At 37.1% G+C, this 26,774-nt stretch overlaps 1 protein-coding gene across 21 annotated transcripts in view; it reads left to right on the plus strand.

Moving 5' to 3' along the window:
• NCOA1 (nuclear receptor coactivator 1) overlaps window positions 1–26,774 on the plus strand; it is a 219,228-nt gene that overhangs the window by 46,749 nt on the left and 145,705 nt on the right. For 13 of the 21 annotated variants that reach the window (XM_086325836.1, XM_086325842.1, XM_086325823.1 and 10 more), the window contains exon 2: window positions 7,726–7,870. The gene's annotated coding sequence lies outside the window, so the exon portion shown is untranslated. The remainder of the gene's footprint in view (window positions 1–7,725; window positions 7,871–26,774) is intronic. The other 8 variants (XM_086325825.1, XM_086325838.1, XM_086325826.1 and 5 more) reach the window with 1 other exon arrangement.

The raw sequence follows: 26,774 nt of genomic DNA on the forward strand, positions 1-26,774 counted from the left end.
GTTATTTTCTATTTGAATCCTTTTTATTTTTTCCTCTTTTTATGCCTTCTGTTGAATTAGTCATTTTTCATAGTTTCATTTTGTCTAACTTTCGGCATATTCTATACCTACACACAGGCATATTTTAGTGGTTGCTGTAGGTCATGGTTTCTTCACTTTGGCACTGTTGGTCTTTTTGGTTGGGTAATTCTTTGTTGTTGGGTCATGGCGGAGATATCCTGTGTGCATGCAGCATTTTTAACATTCCTGGTCTCTGTCTACTAGATGACAGTAGCACCCACTTCCTGCCCCAAATTGTGACAACCAGAAATGTTTCTAGACTTTGCTGTATGTCTCTGAGGGGTCCAAACTGCTCCTGGTTGAGAACCACTACTCTCAGGTTTAAAAGGTATATCTTTTAAAAAGATATATAAGTTAAAAATCTTAACTTATCATATTCTTTTTTCCACATTTTTTAATATCACATTTTTTCTTTAAATAATATTATACTACTTCATGTGTCATATAATACCTTATACACAGTATGGTTCAACTTCCTACCTACCAGCTTTATACTTTGTTGTCATAAATTTTATTTCTTTATATGTTATTAACCCTACATTATCATTTTTTACTTTAGTTCATGTGCAACCTTCTAAAATGAGTAAACTATGAAAAAATAGTCTATTTACCTTCTCTTTCCAGTGCTCTTCATTTCCTTTTGGTAGGTCCAGATTTTCACCTGGTAATTTTCACTGCTGCCTAAAGAACTTCCTTTAACATCTCTGGTGTCTGAAGGCAGTGAATTCTCTCATTTTAGTTGTAAAAAATTCTGTCTTCCTTCAATTAAAAAACATTTTTTTTGGTGGTTATAGAACTCTGTGTTCAGCTCTTTTTTTTTTCTTTCAGTACCTAAAAGGTATTATATTCAGTACTGTTTTTTGACTTGTGTAATTTTCTGAAGAAAATTTTAATCTTTGTTGTTTGTGTGTAGTATTTATTTTTTTTTCTCTGTCTTTGAGATTTTTATTTTTGTTTTTCTACAGTTGACTATGATATACCCATGTATGTTTGTTTGTGTGTGTGTGCTTTGGTATTTATCTTGATTGGGGTTCTCTGGGATTTTTTGCTCTCTAGTTTGTTGTCTTGGATATTTCTGGGAAAATTCTTGGCCATTATCATATTCATGTATTTCTTATATCTCATTATTTTTGCTTTTTTCTCCTGGGGCTCCAATTAAATGGATGTAATACGTCTTGATACAGTACTACACCTCTTGGATGCCCGAGCTGTGTTTTTCCTTTAGTTTTTCTAAGCTGTAGTTTCACTTTATTATTTCTATTGTGTTTAAGTTCACTGATTCTTTCCTCATCTGTGTTCAGGCTGCTCTTAAGGCTGCCAAAGAAATTTTTCTTCTCTAATGTAAAACAATTTTTTTTGTTGTTTCTAGCTTTTCTATTTTACTTTTTTAAAGTTTTCATCTCACTGTTGAAAATTTCCATCTCTTTATATATGCTGGTCCATCTTTTCTACTAGATCATTTAGCATACTTATTTTAGAATCGTTGATAATTTAAATGAATTGATCAGTCCTGATTCTGCTGATTTCTTTATCTCTTAACAAAGAGTTATTTTTTCTTGCTTTTGTGGATGCCTGATAATTTGTGATTTAATGCTCGTCATCATGTATAGAGAGTAGGAGAGATTGAAGTGATTCTCTCCTGTTGGGTTGTTTGTGTCAGAGATTGAGTCAACCTAATCCTGAAATGAGCTGGGTTTGGAATTTGTGGCCATTTATTACCTTCAGTGAGCTTCAAAATTCTCAAGTGACTGGCTGGTGTTGCCTTGTGTTGTGAATGTGGTGTGTGGTACTACAGAATTTTTCTGTAATGCTATATTACCCCCATCGTTCAACAGTCTTTGCACATCTGTTTGTGGAGAGATTTCATGTTACTTTCTTTCTCCCAGTGATAGATTATTGTTGCTTGTTACCCAGAGCTGTGCTTGTGGGATAGGGCAGGGTTCTCTTCTGTTCTGATCCAAACTCAGTCCTGATCAGGCCTTACAGAACTCAGTGGTAGGACTTTATTAGCTTTCCTGCTTTCTCTTCCCTGGATGGTCAAACACTGTCATGCATTTGTGATTGGTCTTGGGCAGGAATATCCTTTTCCTCCCTTGTAGTAGTACATTTCTATTGTTATTAGTGCAGGATCCCTGACCCAGGACTTTTCCTTCCCCCCTCCCCTACAGTGGCAGACGGTTGTTTTTTTGCCTGTATATTCTCATAGCACCATTGTATCTTTGCCTGTGTCTGAGAGCTTAAGAGTGTTTTCTTCTCCGTGTCTGGATAAGGCATTTGCTTCTGTTTGCTAAAGCAGTGGATTTTTGCCTGGATCCTGGTGTGAGAGAGTTTTCTGTCGTTCCCCCATGTTGGGGACAGGTTGGGGAATCAGGCAAGGCTTCAGACCCGTACTTGTCACCTCATACACACTTGCTTCAATGATGAGGGACTTTCTCTGGTTTCCTGTCCTACCTCTGATCTTTCTTGTGAGAATCTGGTTGAGGCATGAAGAAGAAATTGCAACTGAGTGTAAACTCCCCTTGTGTTTGGGGTTTCCAGCCATTCCTAACTGATATAGTAGTTCATATTTGGTCACTTAGAATTTGTTAAAATCTTAACTGATTTTTTTTCCCTGTATACTTGTATGAGGGCCACTTCTTTTTCTGGGAACCTGCCAAAGGTAAAACAGTTTGTACAGTCTCTCCCTGGAGGAAATTTCCCTCTTTGGAATTGAATTACTTGGTTGCCTTCTGACTTCAATTCTTTATTAGATTCAAGAGAAGTTTTGATTTTATGTATCTGGCTTTTTCTCACACTCTTTTGCGGCTTTCTGCATTCTAAGTGGAAGTAGAACTACTTAGAGTTCTTGACAGAGTTTGCTTTTTCAAACTGCTGCTTATTCTGAACCCCCTTGTTTTCTCTTGCCTTTATTTGTCTCTTGAGCACTTGGTCATTTAGGATTGAACCCAAGGGGCTATTTCTTCCATGAATCTTTCTCTGATCTTACTAAGTAGAATGGAACATTTTTTTTGCTTCTACAGCTGTTTTGATTCTTGTAAAACTATATTTCATTTTTGTAGACCCATTGAAACCCTCATTGAGGTTAGGCAGCTTTCAGAATTTGAGGCTTTTCAACCTGAGAACTGTCCTTCTGCTTTCAAAGTTTATGACTGTTATGGTTGATAGATTTTAGTTAGGACCATAAAGTAAACTTGAGATAAAAAGATAAAGAAATATACAAGAGAACTTATATTTATTAACGGAATAAAATTTTGTGAAATCACATCACATAGTTTCATGTACTGCTTGGTTTGTTCAGTTGTTGCTCTTGAACTAAATTATTTTCAGAAATATGACTTAAATTTATAGAATCTAATTTCTTAAAACTGTGAGCTTAGTTATGCAAGCTAGTGTATGTTCACACAATGAAATATCATGGAAGCATATCCTAACATGGAAAATCTGCAGGATATAATGAGCGAAAAAAGATAATGTGCAAAATTAAATATTTTATGTAAGAAGGCAGGAATAATAAGACTATATTTGCAGTTAAGTGTATTTGCATAAAGAATCACTGGAAGCATATACATATAAGAATGTATAATAAACATTTATTTATACTTTAATAAAAGTGGTGACATATAGTAATCAAGGGCAGCATGAAACCACATGTGGATGATAGAGAAATGAGACTTCTCAAATATGTTTCTTTTTACATCATTTAAATTTTTTGATTTATGTGAATGTGGTATATATTCAGAAAAATTAAAGTTAGTAAACATAACTATGTGAACCTTAAAAGATAACAGGAAGATTTGAAAAATCCATTGGAACTGATAAAAAAATGTTGGCTTGTGAAATAAAAATTGTGTGAGATACTTCTCTTTTTACATAAAGTATATTTTAGAAATGAAAAGGTAAATACAAAGCATGGAGAATTGCAGAGATCATGGTTTTATGAATCTGGCTCTAGATAGATAAATACATAAAAAGGCTGGTTTTCTAACATGATTAGGGAGGTTTTGGGTCTAGACCCAATTAGGATGATCCCTCAAAGTACAAAGGAGCACTGTGTACAGACAGCAACTGTAACAGAAATACACCACTCACAGTGGACTGGGAACCATTTCTTACTCATGAAGCTACTAGGCATCTCCTTGGAAACTGGTAAAATGTATCTAACTGTTGTCAAGAATAGAACATGAGAATACCAAAGAATATTCTTATCACAAATTAAATCATAAAAAGAAACAATAATTACATTACAGAAATGGATAATAGCCTGGAAATCAACCTTGTTGTAGACAAATGAAATGTATAAAAAGAAATTTATAAATCAAAAAGAAGTTTACTTAATTACTTAAAGTTGTTAGGAAAACTGGCAATTTGAAATACAGGTCAGTTTAGAATTAAATCTCTTTCCATTCATCATTTGCAATGTAGTATTCAGAAACAGCCCACAGAAAAGTAAAAACCAGAGTATCTATCTGTTATTGTTGAAGGGGAAGAAATTTCTAAGCAAAGAAATAATAAGAGAGATGAAAAAACGCACTGATGGATAAATCTGGCCACCTGAAAATAGAAACTTTTGTATTAAAAGCCAGCGATAGACTGAGAAAAATGTTAAAAGTAGATGAAAGAAATGGTGTTTTCACAATATAAATAACCTACACACATGGTTAAGGAAGACATAAAACCCCTTTCCCATTCTGCCCCATGTGGGGCTGGAAGAGTGAGAGTTGCACATTTGCCAACAGAGGCAGTGTGGTTATGGAAGAAGGATCTGATTAATGACATGGATGGCATTCAATGTCTGACTAACTTTGAAGACCTTAATGTTATAGCAGGATTAGTCCACATGGTTGTGTGGTTTTCATTAGCAGGTGGTTAAATTGACCCAGGATTAGGAATTTGAGAGTGGTGAAGTGGAAGAAAGAAACTGACATACTTGGTAGACTGATAGCCTGGGTGGTGACAACCCAGATTTTGAGATTGGTGACAACACACAACTGGAGAGATGAGTGTAGGTAGAGTGCGTCTGAGGGCTTGAGTCTGGACCCTCAAGTGGAATGAGAGTGGAATATTCAATGACAAAGACAAGAAGAGGGTAGGACGGCTAGATGGCATGACTCTGAGGGAAGGGTTGGGATTGCTTATGAGTTAGGGTCTGGAAATGTCACTGTGGACAGAGATGATTCCTATGACCTTATTAGTCTTTACTCCCGAGGGTTTGTTTCAAGAGGCGGATTTAGCCTAGTGGCTGAGACTAAGTTCAGTGATAAGGCTGAAGATATAGAGGTCATTTGTTTTACTATGTAAAAGGGGTTTCCAGAGGTCCCTGTGGAGAAGGTTGGAAGGAAGGACCGCAGTTGGGGAAAACATGCAGTGGGTGAGAGAGCAAAGAGAACACTGTGGGCATGAAAACAGGAGCGACGGCAGTCAGTCACAGTAGTTTATGCTTTGAATAGAGCCCAAGAGTGACAGGGATGGGAGCCACAGGTACAAGGAACTAGCAAGATTCCTGAGTTGATCTGTGGTATAAAGATCATTTCTGGAGCTTGATCCACCTTGTCTTTGTGGTCTAAAGGGAGTATTAGTGAAAAGCTTAACCCTGGGTGGTAAAACCTTAAAGCAGTTCAGATCAGTCGCTCAGTCGTGTCTGACTCTTTGCGATCCCATGAATCGCAGCACGCCAGGCCTCCCTGTCCATCACCAACTCCCGGAGTTCACTCAGACTCATGTCCATTGAGTAAGCGATGCCATCCAGCCATCTCATCCTCTGTCATCCCCTTCTCCTCGTGCCCCCAATCCCTCCCAGCATCAGAGTCTTTTTCCAATGAGTCAACTCTTTGCATCAGGTGGCCAAAGTACTGCAGTTTCAGCTTTAGCATCATTCCTTCCAAAGAAATCCCAGGGCTGATCTCCTTCAGAATGGACTGGTTGGATCTCCTTGCAGTCCAAGGGACTGTCAAGAGTCTTCTCCAACACCACAGTTCAAAAGCATCAATTCTTTGGCGCTCAGCTTTCTTCACAGTCCAACTCTCACATCCATACATGACCACTGGAAAAACCATAGCCTTGACTAGACGGACCTTTGTTGGCAAAGTAATGTCTCTGCTTTTGAATATGCTATCTAGGTTGGTCATAACTTTCCTTCCAAGGAGTAAGCGTCTTTTCATTTCATGGCTGCAGTCACCATCTGTAGTGATTTTGGAGCCCAGGAAAATAAAGTCTGACACTGTTTCCGTTGTTTCCCCATCTATTTCCCATGAAGTGATGGGACTGGATGCCATGATCTTCGTTTTCTGAATGTTGAGCTTTAAGCCAACTTTTTCGCTCTCCACTTTCACTTTCATCAAGAGGCTTTTGAGTTCCTCTTCACTTTCTGCCATAAGGGTGGTGTCATCTGCATATCTGAGGTTATTGATATTTCTCCCGGCAATCTTGATTCCAGTTTGTGTTTCTTCCAGTCCAGCGTTTCTCATGATGTACTCTGCATATAAGTTAAATAAACAGGGTGACAATATACAGCCTTGACGAACTCCTTTTCCTATTTGGAACCAGTCTGTTGTTCCATGTCCAGTTCTAACTGTTGCTTCCTGACCTGCATATAGGTTTCTCAAGAGGCAGGTCAGGTGGTCTGGTATTCCCATCTCTTTCAGAATTTTCCACAGTTTATTGTGATCCACACAGTCAAGGGCTTTGGCATAGTCAAAAAAGCAGAAATGGATGTTTTTCTGGAACTCTCTTGCTTTTTCCATGATCCAGCGGATGTTGGCAATTTGATCTCTGGTTCCTCTGCCTTTTCTAAAAGCAGCTTGAACATCAGGAAGTTCACGGTTCACATATTGCTGAAGCCTGGCTTGGAGAATTTTGAGCATTACTTTACTAGCGTGTGAGATGAGTGCAGTTGTGCGGTAGTTTGAGCATTCTTTGGCATTGCCTTTCTTTGGGATTGGAATGAAAACTGACCTTTTCCAGTCCTGTGGCCACTGCTGAGTTTTCCAAATTTGCTGGCATATTGAGTGCAGCACTTTCACAGCATCATCTTTCAGGATTTGGAATTTAAGCAGTTAGGCTTTAAATAATGAGAGCTAGTAGGGCTCACTTTTCTCAAGTATTCTCTGATGTCTGCAGAGTCCCACTGTTTGGCGTTAACTTTGAGGTAGAATGGGAAGATACAGCACTACCATTAATTTAGTAAGGTGGGCCATTTGTTACGTTCCCACTGCCAGTGACCTAGGAATGAATGATAGCCATCATATCAGGCACTTCTTTGTCACAGAGGTATCTTCTGCTGGAAATCCTGTTTCTTCCTACTGTTGCATTTTACCTGAAACTGAGTCCTGAGGCCACCGCTGCTGGGGTGACTTCAGCAACTCTGATGAGTGAGTCAGAAGCTTAGGTCCCTTACCTCCTTAAATTATCCATATGAAGCCTAATTTGCGGCATACCTCCTTTGGGTATCTGAACCTTTTTAAAGCCAGTAGCTAATTACCACTGATAACTTTATCTGTTTATTTAATCTTTATTCTTTATTTTCAGTTTTTCATATCTGTGGTAGGGACAAGAATGGGAATTAGAATTTCTTGAAAAACTAAAGCATTTGTGTGAGAATCTTTGTATGCTTATAGGGAAACAATGATGTGTCACTGTATCTAAAATCTAATGTCTTTTCTACTTTAGATCCATCCATACTAATGGGATGTGACTGGAACCGACTCTGATGATAAAAATCACGGACCACCAGACAAGATCAGGCAGTAAGAATTTTTGCTTCCAAATGAAGACACTGACATTTATAACTTCTACTTACTCTAAGGTAGTCAAGGTACAGCTTTACTTTAATTTAACTCCTTGGCAGTCAGTGTGTAATGTTGATTTCTATCTATAAAGATTTTATAAGTTTAAAAATTTCCATGTTAGAATGGTTAGCTTTTAGGGATGCATCCACTCCCCTCTCCACATTCCCCCAAATCTGAGATGAGATTCAGATTTTAAAAGGAGGTAATCCTTATAATTAGAAAAGCATGTCAATTATTAGAAATATACTGAGTGCAGGTTACGACTCAGTATAGAAGAACTGGAATAAAATAAATGCCTAAAGTTTAATTATTATTTTATTTATGTCATGACCCTGTGAGATGAACATTTGAATTCAGCATGTGCTTCCATGATACAAGAGACTTGTCCCTTGGTTTGATTAAGAAACCTCTCTTTCCTATTCTCCTAAACTTACTGTGAAGAGTTTTCTATTCACCAAGAAGTGTCACTTATACTCCCCATAGACTCCCTTTAGGACCTTTGGGATCTGATGGGTTAGTTTCACTTGGATCAGAAAAGCCAGATATATAATTAAAGAGTCAAATGATACTTCCAAATCAGGGGGTGGCTGTCCACTTTAAAGACTACATAAGACAATTGAAAACAATCAAAGGAAACATAGTATCAACGGAAAACACAGTGCTCTCTATTTTTCTAAAATAGGTATGAAATCCAAAGAGGGTACAGTTAGTTTGGTGTTTATTTAAAAATAAAATATTTTCTTGTTAATTGTATGTTTCCAAATAGGCAGGAATTTATGGAAAGATAATTATTTTCAGTGAGAGAGTTGGTTGCTTCTTTGTATTTGCTAGGATATAGAGTAGATGAAAAATCTAAGAAAAATGTATCACTTATTACTTGGATTTTAAATTTCATTTTGTTCTGTTTCGAAAGAAGAACTTATAAAGCAGTAAATTCTAAAATACAAGAATCCATAATAGAACACCTAAGATTGCTTCAGTTAAAATAAATGGATTGCTTTCTAAAAGGGGGTGGTGTAATTGAGCAGTTCTTATCAAAGAAAAATTACCTTGAATCAAATAGCAGATGAAAAAGAGGTTGTTTTGATGAGAAGTTTTAAAAGTTCTCTGGCAGCTAGCACATACATTGAACTTTTAGAAAACTTTTTGGTGTCACTTTGAATCAAATGGCAATGATGATTAAATATGTAATTTAACTTATTACTATAACCATTTCCCTTATTGTTTTTTAAGATTTTTTTTTTTGATGTGGCCATTTTTAAAAATCTTTGTTGAATTTGTTACACTATCGCTTCTGTTTATGTTCTGGTTTTTTGGCCAGGAGGTATGTGGATCTTAGCTCCCTGACCAGGGATTGAACCCATACCCTCTGCATTGGAAGGTTAAGTCTTAACCACTGGACTGCCAGGGAAGTGCCTAACTTATTTTTTAAAGATACCTTTCCTTCTTGCTTTCATATAACAGCATTAGTTGAATTGTTAAGCTTTGTAGCGAGTAATTCTAAATGTGTAGAAGGATATAGGTTATTCTGTAATTTCATTATGAATGAAGACCTCTTTCACTCAGAATGTTTACTCTGGGGCTAGGGAGGCTAAACTAAGTGTCATCTAAAAACCACTTAAAAGCAATTATGAAATGAGCACTTAAAATCATAGTTTAGTATTCTTTTCTAAGTAATATAGTTAAGTTCTATATTCAGATGTCAACAAAAAGATTAGAGAATTGGAAATTCTGATCAATTGAATTTTGTGACTGATTGGTTGTGGTTGTTGGCTGTTCATGGTTCTACTTGTGAAAGTGCCATATAACCAAATTAATTTGCTTAAATCCTGAAATTAGGGATCTCTAATTCATTAGTTTCTTATATTGCCCCACTCATTTTCAGGCTTACACAGCATAATACTCCTATTGATACTTGTCATTTCCCGTTTAAAAAATGAAGTAAAAATTTCACAAATTTGTACTCAGAAGTTTTATCTAATACATTTTGAGAATATTTTCTTAAAGAGTTTTCAAAACATTTTTTGAGAGGTTTTTAAGATTTTGAGATTGTGGGAGTTTTTTTTTTTTTTTGTATTTTTACTGTACAAAATAAAATCAGTGCATGATTTAAGGCCCTAGAACATTTGTAAGGTTATGTCTTGGATTATGCATGCACGTGTGTGTGTGTGTGTGTGTGTGTGTGCTAAGTTGCTTCAGTTGTCTCCAACTCTTTGCAACCCTGTGGGTTGTAGTCCTCCAGGTTCCTGTGTCCATGGGATTCTCCAGGCAAGAATCCTGGAGTGGGTTGCCATTTCCTCCTCCAGGGGATCTTCCCAACCTAGGAATTGAACCCATGTTTGTTATGTCTCCTGCATTGGCAGCCAGGTTTGTTTGTTTTTTTTAACCACTAGTGTCACCTGGGAAGCCCATCTTGGATTATAGTTTACATTAAATTAAAATAATGCTTTTTAAAAATACTTTGTTTGGACTCACAAAAACATTTCAACAGGTATATTGAATAGGTATCCCTTGCCACGATTTTCTCTGTGGTGGATGGAAAGAGCACAAGCATTGGCTCTTCGACTTCATGCCACCCTGAGGAACTGAATTAATATTTCTGTCTTAGTTTTCTTTTTTATAATAATTACTTTTTAGACTTGTGATGAAAATGAAACAAATGTATAAAATTTTATAAAATAATGCTTTTCAGTGTTATATGAATGCATGTTGTTGCTAAAGACAGAGAAGACCATATTGCTGAAGTATCATTCACAGTTATCCTCCTAGCCAAAAACAGGTCAGCTCACACTACTATTGAAAAGCTTGTCAAACCAGTTTCAAACTTAATGACAAATATTATGCTTGGAGAGAAAGTAAAACGAGCTTTTGGCAGAAATCCCTTATCAAAGGCATACCATCTGGAAAAGCAATTACTGTCATGTGCATGCTAGTAGAATGTTTTGTTTTTCAGTTGGATGAAAGCACTGATGTGCTGAGGACATACCAGCACTTCATAGAGATGTGTTTCTGTTTAGTCACTGAGAAATTTACACCAGCAGAAGAGCTTTTTGTTGTTACTGTTATTTTGTTTTGTTGTTTTTGTTGTTGATGGTGGTGGTGATAGTGATTGGTTGAGTTTTTTTAAGCCATTGTTGCCTGTAAAAGTTGCACTGGTTCCTCTGATCAAACCCCAACAACTTAGCTGTAGGAGAGGGTATACTTGGCCTGTGAATAAAAGACATTGCACCAAGGTATAAATTTATATCCTTTTTTTCAGAGAGGAAAATTGGCATTTAGTAATGTGATTTCTGGTTGTGATTTAATGTTGGAAAAAAACAGTAAAAATTGTGGATGTAAGCAATTTTTGGCCACTGACACTGTGTTTTTTTAGGATGTTGGTGAAGAAATGGTCAGCAAGTGTAGGATTCTGCTTTTCCAAAGTGATGTATTTGATGTACTGTGTACTGTGACAGGGCTTTACATGTTTATTAGTTTGTTTTTTAGTAAAATAAGATGAATGTTTCTTTACTACTTATAATGCCATTTCTGTGATTTCAAGGAGGCATAAACTTACATTTACTTTTTGAAATAGTTGGAACTTAAAAACTTTCATATTCCCATATCATGAGTTTCAATGTTAAGGATGAAGCATAAGGACTTTATAAAAGTTTGAATTATAATATAGAATAATTTTCTAGGAGCTTGACCATTTTCCCATACTTGATGATTTTACTAATTTATCAAAGAAATGAATTTTTATTATACATGTTTAAAAACCATATCTGAATTTTGAAATAGAACATGAAGACATACTTTGCAGAACTAAAATGCCAGCAGAAAATATATTAGGACTCTTTTGCTCCAGTCTGTCAAACTGAAGCATTTAACATCTTAATTTTGTGTCAGTTATGCTTTTTGGTGGGGACAGTCAGTGGAATCCTGAAAGCAGACCTGAAAAGGAAATATTTCTATAATTTCTGGGTCCATATTCAATCGTAATATCCAGAATATATAACACAATTGATTTATAATTAAAAATGAAGATTTATTTATTTATCTTACTGCAGTGGGTCTTAGTTGTGGCATGCAGTATCTTTAGCTGCAGCATTCGGGTTCTAGTTCTCTGACCAGTGTTTGATCTTGGGCCGCTGGCATTGGGAGCACAGAGTTTAGCCACTGGACCACCAAGGAAGTCTCAGGAATTAGGCGTTTTTAGTTTAGTAGAAATAAAGAATAAGCAAGGAGCTAGTTGAAAGGGAAAACAAAGTATGGCTAAAGCTGCTTCAGACTGGGGGCATTGAACATCTTGCAGGGAAGTTATCAAGCAGTAATAGGGTGTGACAAAGCAATGAAGGTGCTTAATTGAATGGGCTCTGTCTGACCAAAGATGAGACAGTTTGAGCATTAGTATGTAAAACTGTAACATAATCACATCAAATATGTTTAAACTCATGAGTTCATGGTGATACTTTAAAAAACTCATTTGTTTTCTTTGGAGTATGCTAAGAAACCAACTATACTTGAAGGTAACCAACTAGTTGAAGAGAGAAAGTTTCTTTACTCAGTACTAGTATTCTATTTACAGTTAAGGGGTGATAAATAGAATATCACCATTTCTTAATGAATTCCTGGACTTAAGCAAAGATCATCAGTGGCCGCTAACATCACAAGAATAAAAACAGTTAGACATTAGGTTTCTCTTAATGAAAGTTCATAATCCTACCTCTGAAGTATCCTTGCCAAAAAAATTAAATTTAAATCTGAATCTGGTCAAGCCTCTAGCTCCAACTACTGATTTACAGGAAGACAGGGAAACAGTGAAATGATACCGTGGAGTGGAGTCAACAGAATCTAGGCTATGGGGAAGTCCTTGGGACATCAGCTTTTTTTTTTTTTAAAACAAATTGTGAGGAATAAAAAAAGAGAAAAGAAGGAAGAAAACTGAAATGAATAGTGATGTTTGGATTTTATTTGGGTCCAAATTTTAATAAGTAAATGTAAAATAATCAGGGAAATTTGAACACTTAATATTTTATATTAAATTATTAATTTTTAGATATGATAGATAATAGCATGTAGTTATATTGAAAAGAGTCATTATCTTTTAGAGGTACATATTGAAATGTTGATGGGTGCAAGGATATGTCTGAGATCTGCTTTATTATTATCTGGGGTAGAGAGGAGGCTGTGGGTGGGGACGGATCAAGATTGGCTATGAGTTGATCAATGTTTATACTAGGCACATGTGGTGTTGGAGGGTGGTGGTGGTATAATTCTTGATATTATTCTCTAAGTTTTTTGGAAGATTTCCTATAAGAAAAAGGTCCATAAATTTACATTTTCTTTTTGTTGGCTTGTAAGAATGCTATTGAACTATGTGTATTTAGCAACCTGCCAAATTTTTATTTCTGATAATTTCTTGAGCCGTTTGGGTTTTATATATACAGAATCACATTGTCTACAAAGGACAGTTTTACTGTATAGTGCTTAATGTTTACCAAGCTCTATTTTAAGCACTTGCACATATTAATCCATTAGGTTCTTATACAAGCCCCAGTGAAGTAGACATTAATTACCCAAGATTGCCTAGCTGGTATGTGGTACAGCTGGGATTTGAACCCAGGCATTCTAGCCCTAGAGTCTGTACTTTCCTAGTTTTTATGTCTCTCCTTATAAGTTTTATTTTTAATCCTTCCACTCCAGTCTTTGTACTGTTTATTTCTTTTGTTTTACTGTGCTGCCTAGAATTTAAACTTTTAAATAGCAGTTTTCATTTGAATTTTGATTTTAGAAGTTGTCTTAATATTTAGTGAATCCAGAGTCAAGTTTATTCCTGTATAAATACATGGTAGTCACTAAGAGACTAAGAATTGACTTAGTATGTAGTCAGAAGCCAAAGAATAAAGTGTATCGCTGTTTCCAGTTGCCAAGACATGAAAGCAACCTAAATGTCCATCAACAGATGAATGGATAAAGATGTGGTACATATATGCAATGGAATACTACTCAGCCATAAAAAGAATGAAATAATCATATTTGCAGTAACATGGATGTAACTAGAGATTATCATACTGAGTGAAGTAAGTCAGACAAAGACAAATGTCATATGATGCCACTTATATGTGGAATCTAAAAAAATGATATAAATCGACTTATTTAAAAAACAGATGTAGACTCACAGACATAGAAAATAAACTTATGGTTACCAAAGAGGAAAGGCAGTTGTGGGTGAGAAATTAGGAATTTGGGATTATATACAGATATACGTGACTTTATATAAAACACACATATATATTTTATATTCAGAATACATATAAGATATATATATATGTGTGTATTTCTGAATCACTTTGCTGTACACCTGAAACTAACACAACATTGTAAATCAATTATATTCAATTTAAAAAAAGGAACAAAGTATATAGTAACAGCTTCTAGTCTTTTTTCACAATTACTTTTATCTCTTGATCAGTAAGCAGCCTATTCATGGTTCATTTTACTTTGAATTACTTGTTGATTCTATTGATTTGATTTCCTGAATTTCTCTGACTCTTTGATAAAATTACTTCTTTCTTCCCCCAACCTCCACACCTGTTATACAGTTACTTCTCATTGGACTTCACATAGGTTACATGAGATAAAATTAGGCAAAGCATTTATTAGCACATGTTTAAGAGAAAACTCCTTCATAATTTTGTTTCAAAATTATTATTTCTTTAATTAATTTTTTTTAATGGGGAGAAGTGAATATGGTTTAGTTAGTTTAAGAAGCCCTAGGCCTGGGACATGTGGGAAAAACTGTTGATAATGTGCTGTGGTGGTTTAATGAGTAATCTCTGTGTTCTCTGTAAGACACTTTCTTATAATACTCTGAGAAAGATTACTGAGAGAATTGGATACCAAAATAATACTTCCCTAGTAGGGAATGAGGTGGTGGAAACAGTTTAGGGGAAAACGTACCTTGAGGAAGTTTTGGTTGGATGGGTCCCAAGCAACCTTATTTGAGCTAATTTAGGATGGAGCCTGGTAGGCGACAGTCCATGGGGTCGCAAAGAGTCGGACACGACTGAGCAACTTCACTTCACTTCACTTCAGAGTTGATACTGTTGAAGTTCTTTACTTAATGTCTCATGTATTATGAGGTCTTTTCGCTCTGCTTGGTGGGAATAACACTCTCCCTACCCTTGTATGAGTTTCAGGAATTCTTTGACCTATCTGTTTTTCATGGGTCCTTTCCCCAACCTCTGGTAGTTCCTGTCATAGATGACCTGCCGAAGGCTTGAGGGGAGGCCTCTGCAGATCTCCAGAGTTCTGTGTATGTAGGTCCCTTCTCTTTGGTAGGCTTTAACACAGGTTCTGGCTATCTTGGTCTCCCTGAACATTGCCAGTCTCTTGTCTCCTCAGTTGTCTGAGACTGCCAGGCTCTGCTGACGTTCTCCCTCTCTATCCTGTATCCTGGAAACTGCTTCCAGGGTGTGTGAGGTGAAGCAGCTGTAGGGCTCACCTGATTTTTCCCCCCTTTTCACGGGTATCCCACTCCTGCTTTGACTGTCATCCAATATCTGAAAGCTATTGTTTATTTTATCCCAGTTTTCTGGTTGTATATCCAGAAGGATTAATCAGATCGCTGTTAGAAATGCTTGATTTTCTTTTCCTTCTTTTCTCTATGATAAGATGTGGACCTAAGTATAATAAAATAAATCAAGAAACCATTGGCTTGAGCTGAGTGTTTCAGGTATTAGGCTTAACTAACTGTGTGCCTCTTGAGAAATCTGTATGCAGATCAGGAAGCAACAGTTAGAACTGGACATGGAACGACAGACTGGCTCCAAATAGGGAAAGGAGTACGTCAAGGCTGTATATTGTCACCGTGCTTATTTAACTTATATGCAGAGTACATCATGAGAAATGCTGGACTGGATGAAGCACAAGCTGGAATCAAGATTGAAGGGAGAAATATCAGTAACCTCAGATATGCAGATGACACCACCCTTATGGCAGAAAGTAAAGAAGAACTAAAGAGCCTCCTGATAAAAGTGAAAGAGGAGAGTGAAAAAGTTGGCTTAAAGCTCAACATTCAGAATACTAAGATCATGACATCCGGTCCCATCACTTCATGGGAAATAGATGGATAAACAGTGGAAACAGTAGCAGACTTTATTTTTTGGGCTCCCAGATCACTGCAGATGGTGACTGTAGCCATGAAATTTAAAGATGCTTGCTCCTTGGAAGAAAAGTTATGACCAACCTAGACAGCATAGTAAAAGGCAGAGACATTACTTTGCCAACAGAAGTCCATCTAGTCAAAGCTATGGTTTATCCAGTAGTCATTTATGGATGTGAGAATTGGACTATAAAGAAAGCTGAGCGCCTAAGAATTGATGCTTTTAAACTGTGGTGTTGGAGAAGACTCTTGAGAGTCCCTTGGATTGCAAGGAGATCCAACCAGTCCATCCTAAAGGAAATCAGTCCTCAATATTCATTGGAAGGACTTATGCTGAAGCTGAAACTCCAATACTTTGGCTACGTGATGTGAAGAACTGACTCATTTGAAAAGACCCTGTTTCTGGGAAAGATTGAAGGCAGGAGGAGAAGCGGATGACAGTGGATGAGATGGTTGGATGGCATCACTGACTCAATGGACATGAGTTTGAGTAGACTCTGGGAGTTGGTGATGGACAGGGAGGTGTGGCGTGCTGCAGTCCATGGGGTTACAAAGAGTCGGACACAACTGAGTGACTGAACTGAACTGAACTGAAGCAGAGGGGTTCCTAGTTGCCTGTGGTCCAAACCCTTTGATAATAATAAACAGTCAGTTTCACCTGGTAGGTTCCTTCTCACTTCCATTCTCTGGAACCTATTGCAGTGGTAGGGTGGTTGGTCAAGAATTATGGTATTCTGAATCTTGGTTAGGTACTATTGTTGTTTAGTCCCTAAATTGTGTCTCACTCTTTGTAACCCCATGAACTGTAGCCCACCAGGCTCCTCTGTCCATTGGATTTCCCAGGTAAGAATACTGGAGGGGGTTGCCATTTCCTTCTCCAGGGGATCTTCCTGACCCAGGGATTGAACCCACGTCTTCTTCGTTGGCAGGCAGGTTCTTTACCACTGAGCCACCTGGAAAGCCCTGGTTAGGTACTGCATAGTTTTATTAAGTTTTTAATACTCTTACTTTCAACTGGATTAAGACCTACTTTTACTTACTTTTTCTCAGCTATTTCATTTTGCGATTACCTTTAATTATATCAGCTTATTTTGGTTATGTTATTGGCTAGGTGTCTAGATGGTTGTCATTTTTCACTGGATTGTATTTACTTCATCGTGTGTTCTTCTGTCTCACAGTAACGTTTAGGATCTTTGAAGAGTTTGATTTTTAGGCATTATTATCTTGAGTTTTGGTCCTGCTTCTCTGTTCTTGCTTTCCTTTACCCAGAAATGAATGAGCAGATAAGTAACTGAATGTGAGTGAAAGTTGCTCAGTTGTGCCTGACTCTTTGCGACCCCATGGCCTATACAGTCCATGGAATTCTCCAGGCCAGAATACTGAAGTTGGTAGCCTTTTCCTTCTCCAGGGGATCTTCCCAATACAGGTATCAAACCCAGGTCTCCCGCATTGGGGGCAGATTCTCTACCAGCTGAGCCACAAGGGAAGCCCAAGAATACTGGAGTGGGTAGCCCTATCCCTTCTCCAGTGGATTTTCCTGACCCAGGAATCAAACCACGGTCTCCTGCATTGCAGGTGGATTCTTTACCAACTGAGCTATAAGGGAAGCCCAAGTAACAATAGATGTATGTAAATATATACACATATATACCCAGAGTGCATTTTCTCTATACTGAGATTAATTATTATGATATAGACTCTTGATTTAATATACTTTAAAGAAAGAAGAAACATTAAATTTATTTTGAAAATACTTCTTAGAAATTAACTGACAGAAACATACATTTATCCATACAGTTCCTATACCATCTTCTTTGGAATCATAATACAAGAGTGAGTCTAATCCTTTTTCATTCTGACATGCTGATTTTCCTCACCTGTTATTGCCTTTTTACACATTATGATTGTCAGTGTAGTTTTGAGTCATATGGGAAATGGTTGAAATTTAACTGCTTTTCTTTTTTGGCTAAATTCATAGTTTTTCTATAGATAAACTGTGAATTAAATAATTTCTTTTTTGATTCAGCTGGAAACTTCTGACAGATATCCAGCACTTGGGTAATGAAAGTGAAGTCGCTCAGTAGTGTCCGACTCTTTTCGACCCCATGGACTGTAGTTTACCAGGCTCCTACCTCCATGGGATTCTCCAGGCAAGAGTACTGGAGTGGGTTGCCAATTCCTTCTCCAGGGGATCTTCCCGACCCAGGGATCAAACCCGGGTCTCCCACATTCCAGTACTTTATAAAATGTAAAGTGGTCTCACCAATGTCTCCCAGCTCTGATAATTCTATGATCTATTTTGAAGGACTGGGCAATTTCTATTACCTTTAATTGCTCTTGCTTGTCTTGCAACAGGCAATATTTGCATCACAATAGCTTTTTATTTCAGTGCTTTCTGAAAACATTTTCAAGCAACAGTTAAGCTTTGGGATTTAACTTAAAATTCTATAGCTTGTGAGTTTACCCATGCAGATAATTCAGCTGTGGTGATATTTGGATAAACAGATACTTCCTATGGGAAGGTATATTCTCACAGTTTTACACCTGGGCAAGCAGTTACATACATCACAACTTACTCTTGCTTAACTACTGGTACGTTTTTCTGAACATTAATTCTGATACTTCTGTTTTCAGAAACCTAAAAATATTATTTTAAGAGAAACAAGTATCTTTAGAATTGAGAAAATATGACTTAGCAAATAAGTATACAATAATCCTGAAGTCTGCCAAGTGGTAGAATTATAAGTTTTGGTCTGATCAGGTAGCAGTTAGAAAAATTAGTGTTGAGACTGTCCATATGCAAATATGTGGTCAACTTTTTAAAAACTGAGGAACTAGTGAAGCTATGCAAATAGTAACCCAAAGTGAGAAGACTAAAAAATTAAGTACATCTAAATGGAAAAACCAACACAAAATTAAAAAGGAAAATAACAAAATGGAAGATATTTACAAATTTGACCTTAAATACTATCTAAAGTAACCATGAATATTTAAAAAATAATTATAACACGAATATTCCGGTAAGTACACTGATAAAATTGTGTCTATTAGGTCAGCATAGAGTTTACATAGAATAAACAAAAGTTAGGAAAAGACTGCATCCTCCTGGATAACTGAAACAATAGTGAATAATCTTTTTATACTTATTGAATAACTATAATAAAGTAGTCCATAGGGAATCAAGTACTCGTGCATTGTTTTGGAATTGGTACAGTTGGGCTCCATGGTTTTCTGATGAGAAATTCCCTGTAGATAATGCATCATTTTTCTCTGCCTGCATTCACGATTTAGTTCATGTTTTGTTTCAGAAACTTTTTAAAAATGTGAGTATGTTTGGATTTCTTTGGATTTAACCCATTTGCAGTTTGCCCAGCTCTTCTTGAATTTTGTTAGCTTATGATTTTAACCAAATTTGAAAAATTGTCAGCAGTTATTTCTTCAAATAATTTTTCAGCCCATGCCTTTTCTCCCCTTTTTCTAGGACTTTGATGACATGAATGTTAGATCTTATGTAATTGTTCCAGAGGTCCCCGGGCTCCATTTATTTTTTTCAGTCTATTCCTTTTCTCTTGTTCAGGTTGGATGATTTCTGTTGATTGATCTTTAAGTTTACTTGCTTTAATATCGATTTTTTCTTTGTTATTGCCATCCTGCTATTGAATCCATCCATTGAATTTAATTTTGGCTATTGTATTTTTTAATTCTAAAATTTCCATTTGATTCTCTGTATTTTCTGTATCTTTGCTGACACTTTCTGTTTTCCCATTTGTTTCTGTGAGCGTTCACAGTTGCATTTTGGTTTGTTTTACTGATAGTTGCTCTAAAATCGTTAAATAATTCAAATATGTTTGTCATGTCAGTACTGGTGTCTGTTAATTGTCTGGTCTCATTTAAGTTGCAGTTTTTCATATATTGCTTTATTTTTTTCAAGAGTATAGTTATGATAAAAATGAAGAGAATGAGAATAAAGAGGAAATAGAATCAGTCTAGCTGTGTAAACCGAATTTCTTTCTCTATAAAGTAGAAATAATAATATCTACTCCACAGATTTTTTACAAAGACTACATGAGAACACATATCTAAAATATCCAACACAGTCCCTGGCATGTAACAGTGCTCAGAAAATATTAGTTACCTTTGCTTTTCTTTTTTCTGATTATAATTTTGAAAAATCTAAATCATTACTATCATCTACTTGGCATTTTAAGGGAAGAGGCTCTTTAAAAGAGATCTTAACTTTCCTTCCTTAACTAGTTCTCTAAGTTGTGATTCAGTTCAGTTCAGTTCAGTTGCTCAGTCATGTCCGACTCTTTGCGACCCCATGAATCGCAGCACACCAGGCCTCCCCGTCCATCACCAACTCCCGGAGTTTACTGAGACTCATGTCCATCGAGTTAGTAATGCCATCCAGCCATCTCATCCTCTGTCGTCCCCTTCTCCTCCTGCCCCCAATCGCTCGCAGCATCAGAGTCTTTTCCAATGAGTCAACCCTTCGCATGAGGTGGCCAAAGTACTGGAGTTTCAGCTTTAGCATCATTCCTACTAAGGAAATCCCAGGGCTGATCTCCTTCAGAATGGACTGGTTGGATCTCCTTGCAGTCCAAGGGACTCTCAAGAGTCTTCTCCAACACCACAGTTCAAAAGCATCAATTCTTCGGCGCTCAGCCTTCTTCACAGTCCAACTCTCACATCCATACATGACCACAGGAAAAATCATAGCCTTGACTAGACGTACCTTTGTTGGCAAAATAATGTCTCTGCTTTTGAATATGCTATCTAGATTGGTCATAACTTTCCTTCCAAGGAGTAAGAGTCTTTTCATTACTTGGCTGCAGTCACCATCTGCAGTGATTTTGGAGCCCCCCAAAAATAAAGTCTGACACCGTTTCCACTGTTTCCCCACCTATTTCCCATGAAGTGATGGGACCAGATGCCATGATCTTCGTTTTCTGAATGTTGAGCTTTAAGCCAACTTTTTCACTCTCCTCTTTCACTTTCATCAAGAGGCTTTTGAGTTCCTCTTCACTTTCTGCCATAAGGGTGGTCTCATCTGCATATCTGAGGTTATTGATATTTCTCCCGGCAATCTTGATTCTAGCTTGTGCTTCCTCCAGTCCAGCGTTTCTCATGATGTACTCTGCATAGAAGTTAAATAAGCACGGTGACAATATACAGCCTTGACGTACTCCTTTTCCTATTTGGAGCCAGTCTGTCGTTCCACGTCCAGTTCTAACTGTTGCTTCCTGACCTGCATATAGGTTTCTCAAGAGGCAGGTCAGGTGGTCTGGTATTCCCATCTCTTTCAGAATTGTCCACAGTTTGTTGTGATCCACACAGTCAAAGGCTTTGGCATAGTCAATAAAGCAGAAATAGATGTTTTTCTGGAACTCTCTTGCTTTTTCCATGATCCATTGGATGTTGGCAATTTGGTCTCTGGTTCCTCTGCCTTTTCTAAAACCAGCTTGAACATCTGGAAGTTCACAGTTCATGTATTGCTGAAGCCTGGCTTGGAGAATTTTGAGCATTACTTTACTAGCATGTGAGATGAGTGCAATTGTGTGGTAGTTTGAGCATTCTTTGGCATTGCCTTTCTTTGGGATTGGAATGAAGACCGACCTTTTCCAGTCCTGTGGCCACTGCTGAGTTTTCCAAATTTGTTGGCATATTGAGTGCAGCACTTTCACAGCATCATCTTTCAGGATTTGAAATAGCTCAACTGGAATTCCATCATCTCCACTAGCTTTGTTTGTAGTGATGCTTCCTAAGGCCCACTTGACTTCACGTTCCAGGATACCTGGCTCTAGGTGAGTGATCACACCATCGTGATTATCTGGGTCATGAGGATCTTTTTTATACAGTTATTCTGTGTATTCTTGCCTCTTCTGTGTATTCTTATGAAATCCTAACAACTTCTTAAAGCCATAGGTAGTCTCTGACTCTTGCTGAGTTGGTTATTGGATGCCCTATTGGACTGATGCATTTTGACTTTTTTCTTTTCTCTTGAAACCTCTTTGACTTTCATGTTGGAAAGTTTTTCCTGAGAAAGCAATATTTAAGCTAAATTCTGAAAGTTGAGTTAGGAGTTATTAATACTAAGTGAGAAAGGAATAATATGGTGGCAGACAGAACCAGCTTATCTTAAGTTCTTGAGGTAAGGAAGGAGCATATAGCATATTGGAGGTACCCAAAGAAAGTCAGTACAGAAATAAAGATGATGTGGTATTGGCAAAGGGATAGACACTTAGGTCATTGGAACAGAGTAGACAGTCACAGAAAGTTGAACATGACTGAAGTGACTTATCTGCAGGCAGACAGACAGTCTGGAAATGGGACCCCCAGAAATATGGCCAGTTGATTTTTGATAAAGTTGCAAAAGCAGTTCTAGAGAGAATAACCTTTTTTTTGGTAAATGATGATACATACGTGATTTATATAAACACACATATTCATATGTACACACATTTTTGGAAATGTGTGGATTATTTTCTGTAAGTGGTATATTTATATAGTTTGGCAGTTTGATTTTGTTTTTCAGTCTGCAGCATATTTAGATCTATGTTTTGTTGTTGTTTTATTTTTCTGCCTTGTGTTTTACACTCTGGCTATATTTGTCTTATTTGGGGCCTCAGGGTTTTTACTGCAGATCATTTTGTAAGTTTTTAAAACTACAAACAGTAGAGTCAGGAGTGTCTTGTATGTACTTTCTCATGTACCTGCATGATAGTTGCTTTAAGATAAAAATAAGTGGAATTGTAGAACCATATGGTATATGAACTTCAAATGTTTCCTAAGGAAAATGTCAAACTTATGCCAAAGTAGACAAAATAGAAGAATGAACAACTCACCTTCAACAGTTATCAATCTTGTTTTATCTGGACTCTCATTCACTTTATCTCCTCTCACAGTTTGAAACAAATCCGGATACTATGTCATTTGAGCTGTAAATATTCCATGTGTTCCTGGAAAAATATAAGGTCTTTTTGTTTTTTTAAGAAAAATGGAATTGTAATACCATTCCCTGAATATTCATTGGAAGGACTGATGCTGAAGCTGAAGCACCAGTACTTTGGCCATGTGATGCAAAGAGCCATTTCATTCGAAAAGACCTGATTGGGAAAGATTGAGGGCATGAGGAGAAAGGGGTAACAGAGGATCAGATGGTTGGATGGCATCATCCACTCAATGGACATGAGTTTGGGCAAACTCTGGGAGATAGTAAGGGACAGGGAAGCCTGGCGTGCTGCACTTCATGGGATTGCAAATGTTTGGACACAAGTGAGTGACTGAACAATAAATCACACTTGAAAATTAACAATAATTCTTTAGTATCTTTGAATATTGAGTCAGTATTCAAATTAAAAAATTTTTTAATGTCAGAAGCATTTAATGTCAGAAACATTTCTTGCATTTTTAAAAAAATTATTTACTTGTTTGAATTATGATCCAGATAAGGTTCACTTTTGAAAACTTTGTTTTCTACTTTAAGACCTTACTCATATTCCACAGATTTTTTTTATTCCTAGGTGATTTTTATTTTTGTCTTTTCTGGGATGGAGTGGTTCTGATATCTTTAAAACAAATCATAGCCTACCTGTTTCCAGTTCTGATTTTCCCGTTCCCTCCTTTATTTTACTTTACGTTTTCACAGCATTTGTCACCTTTTCACAGACTTGATAATTTACCTATTTATTATGTGTGTTGTTACTACCTGTGTTCCTTACTCTCTCTCCAAATCTGGAATGTAATTTTTACAAGGATAGGGATCTATCTTTTTATTTCTAGACATCATACTGAGGACTGATATGAATTCTATGAGTTTTATATTCTCTTTTGAGTTTTGTAAGGAGAATTTTTCATGTTATATGCAAATAATGACTTTTGGGGAGTCTTTTCCTTTCTAGAATTAATGTATCTTTTCCTTAGTTTATTGCATTGACTGTCTTCCAATACTGTGATGAATGGTTCATGTGATTTCCCTCAGTATTTGTTTTTAACATACATGAGAATTCTTTTGTTACTTTATTCCTAAGTATTGATACAATGTTTACTATTGACTTCTGATATATTTTAACAAAGTGTGGAAGTTCACTTTTTGTTCCTACCTTGCTAAAAGTTTTTATTTGGGGATTTTGAATTTTATCAGTGGAAAAGGCACATAAATAATCTATATTTATGAGAGTTATCACCATTTTGTAGATGATACCACCAAGAGTAAGGAGTTGAACATACAGTGGTTGCTAAGAAACAGAAACTGAGGGGAGCTTTTGGTGGTCTTAAAGGGTGGAGAGACTGCTGGACTTCAGGATTACAAGACATCTAGGGCTTGAATGACCAAGATCCTAAAGAGAATATAAGCACAGAAAAGGAGAGCCAAAAGTCTGAACCATGTTTCCACCAGAAGTTTTTGCAGATTGCTAAACTGCTTAAGCCAATAGGCAGAAAAGTTGAACCACAGGTGGCTACTGAGAAGTTGAGAAGCTAAGCAGAATTTTCAGCAGTTTCATGGTACTAAAGAGATAGAAGAATCCTGGTAGATATCCTAGGCTTTCAGTTGAGATCTACAAATAACTATATTGTAACAGTAGGCATAAACCAGAGAAGACCAGGTCTTTTAATTTTTTTAATTGAATTATATGTAGTTCATGTATAATACATTATACAGGAGTATAATATAGTGATTCACAATTTTTAAAGGTTATACTCCCTTTATAGTTTATAACATATTGGCTATATTCCCTGTGTTGTACAGTATATCTGTTTTTTTATATATTTATTTATTTGTTTGGGTGTGCTGGGTCTTCGCTACTACTGGATCTGGTTGCCTGACCAGGGATTGAACTCATGTCCCCTTCATTGGGAGCACAGAATCTTAACCATTAGGCCACCAGGAAAGTCCCAATATTTGTATATTTTTTGAACAATTATTTATTTATTTTATTTCATTTTTGGTTGCTCTGGGTCTTTGTTGCTGCACATAGGTTTTCTCTAATTGTAGCGAGCGAGGGCTACCCTTTATTGCAGTGTGCGGACTTCTCATTGCAGTAGCTTCTCTTGTTGCAGAGCTCAGGCTCTGGGTGTGCAGACTTCAGTAGTTGCAACATTCAGGCTCAGTAGTTGTGACTCTTGGGTTCTAGAGCTTGGGCTCAGTAGTGGTGGCACACGGGCATGGTTGCTCTGCATAGTGTGGAATCCTCCTAGACCAGAGATTGAACCTGAACAGGGGACACTTCAACGTGTCTGCTGAAGTGGCAGGTGGATTCTTATCCACTGTACCACTAGGAAAGTCCCAGCTGTGGTAGTTTGTGCCTCTTAAATCTCTGCCCCTCCCCACTTCCCTCTCTCTACTTATAACCACTTATTTGTTCTCTATATATGTATCTACTTTTTTGTTATATTCAGTAGTTTTATTTTTTAAATTCCACATATAAGTGATGTTATACAGTATTTGTCTTCCTATGTCTTGACTTATTTCACTTAGCATAGTGCCCTCCAAGTCCATCCATGTTACAAATGGCAAAATTTCATTCGTTTTTATGGCTGAGTAGTATTCCATAGTGTGTTGAGTGTATGTGTGTATATATATCTATATCACATCTTCTTTATTCATTTGTCTGTTGCTAGACACTGAGGTTGTTTCCATATCTTGGCTATTGTAAATAATGCTGCTGTAACCATTGGGTGCATGTTCATAGGTCTTAATATGATTGAAAATTGTCTTCAGATTAGCTTAATGTCTGATTAAATGGAATTAGGTCCCATTACCAACCAGAAAAGGCAGAAAAAAGGCAGAGGAACCAGAGATCAAATTGCCAACATCTGCTGGATCATTGAAAAAGCAAGAGAGTTCCAGAAAAACATCTATTTCTGCTTTATTGACTATGCCAAAGCCTTTGACTGTGTGGATCACAATAAACTGTGGAAAATTCTGAAAGAGATGGGAATACCAGACCACCTGACCTGCCTCTTGAGAAACCTATATGCAGGTCAGGAAGCAACAGTTAGAACTGGACGTGGAACGACAGACTGGCTCCAAATAGGAAGAGGAGTACGTCAAGGCTGTATATTGTCACTCTGCTTATTTAACTTCTATGCAGAGTACATCATGAGAAACGCTGGACTGGAGGAAGCACAAGCTGGTATCAAGATTGCTGGAAGAAATATCAATAACCTCAGATATGCAGATGACACCACCCTTATGGCAGAAAGTGAAGAGGAACTCAAAAGCCTCTTGATGAAAGTGAAAGAGCAGAGTGAAAAAGTTGGCTTAAAGCTCAACATTCAGAAAACGAAGATCATGGCATCCGGTCCCATCACTTCATGGCAAATAGATGGGGAAACAGTGGAAACAGTAGCAGACTTTATTTTTTTGGGCTCCCAAATCACTACAGATGGTGACTGCAGCCATGAAATGAAAAGACGCTTACTCCTTGGAAGGAAAGTTATGACCAACCTAGATAGCATATTCAAAAGCAGAGACATTACTTTGCCAACAAAGATCCATCTAGTCAAGGCTATGGTTTTTCCAGTGGTCATGTATGGATGTGAGAGTTGGACTGTGAAGAAAGCTGAGCGCCGAAGAATTGATGCTTTTGAACTGTGGTGTTGGAGAAGACTCTTGAGAGTCCCTTGGACTGCAAGGAGATCCAACCAGTCCATTCTGAAGCAGATCAGCCCTAGGTGTTCTTTGGAAGGAATGATGCTAAAGCTGAAACTCCAGTACTTTAGCCACCTCATGTGAAGGGTTGACTAATTGGAAAGGACTGTGATGCTTGGAGGGGTTGAGG

Source organism: Bos grunniens, chromosome 11 (assembly GCF_055505025.1).
Source record: "Bos grunniens cultivar Pamir isolate PY7600 chromosome 11, Bosgru_T2T1.0, whole genome shotgun sequence".
Lineage (NCBI taxonomy): Eukaryota > Metazoa > Chordata > Mammalia > Artiodactyla > Bovidae > Bos > Bos grunniens.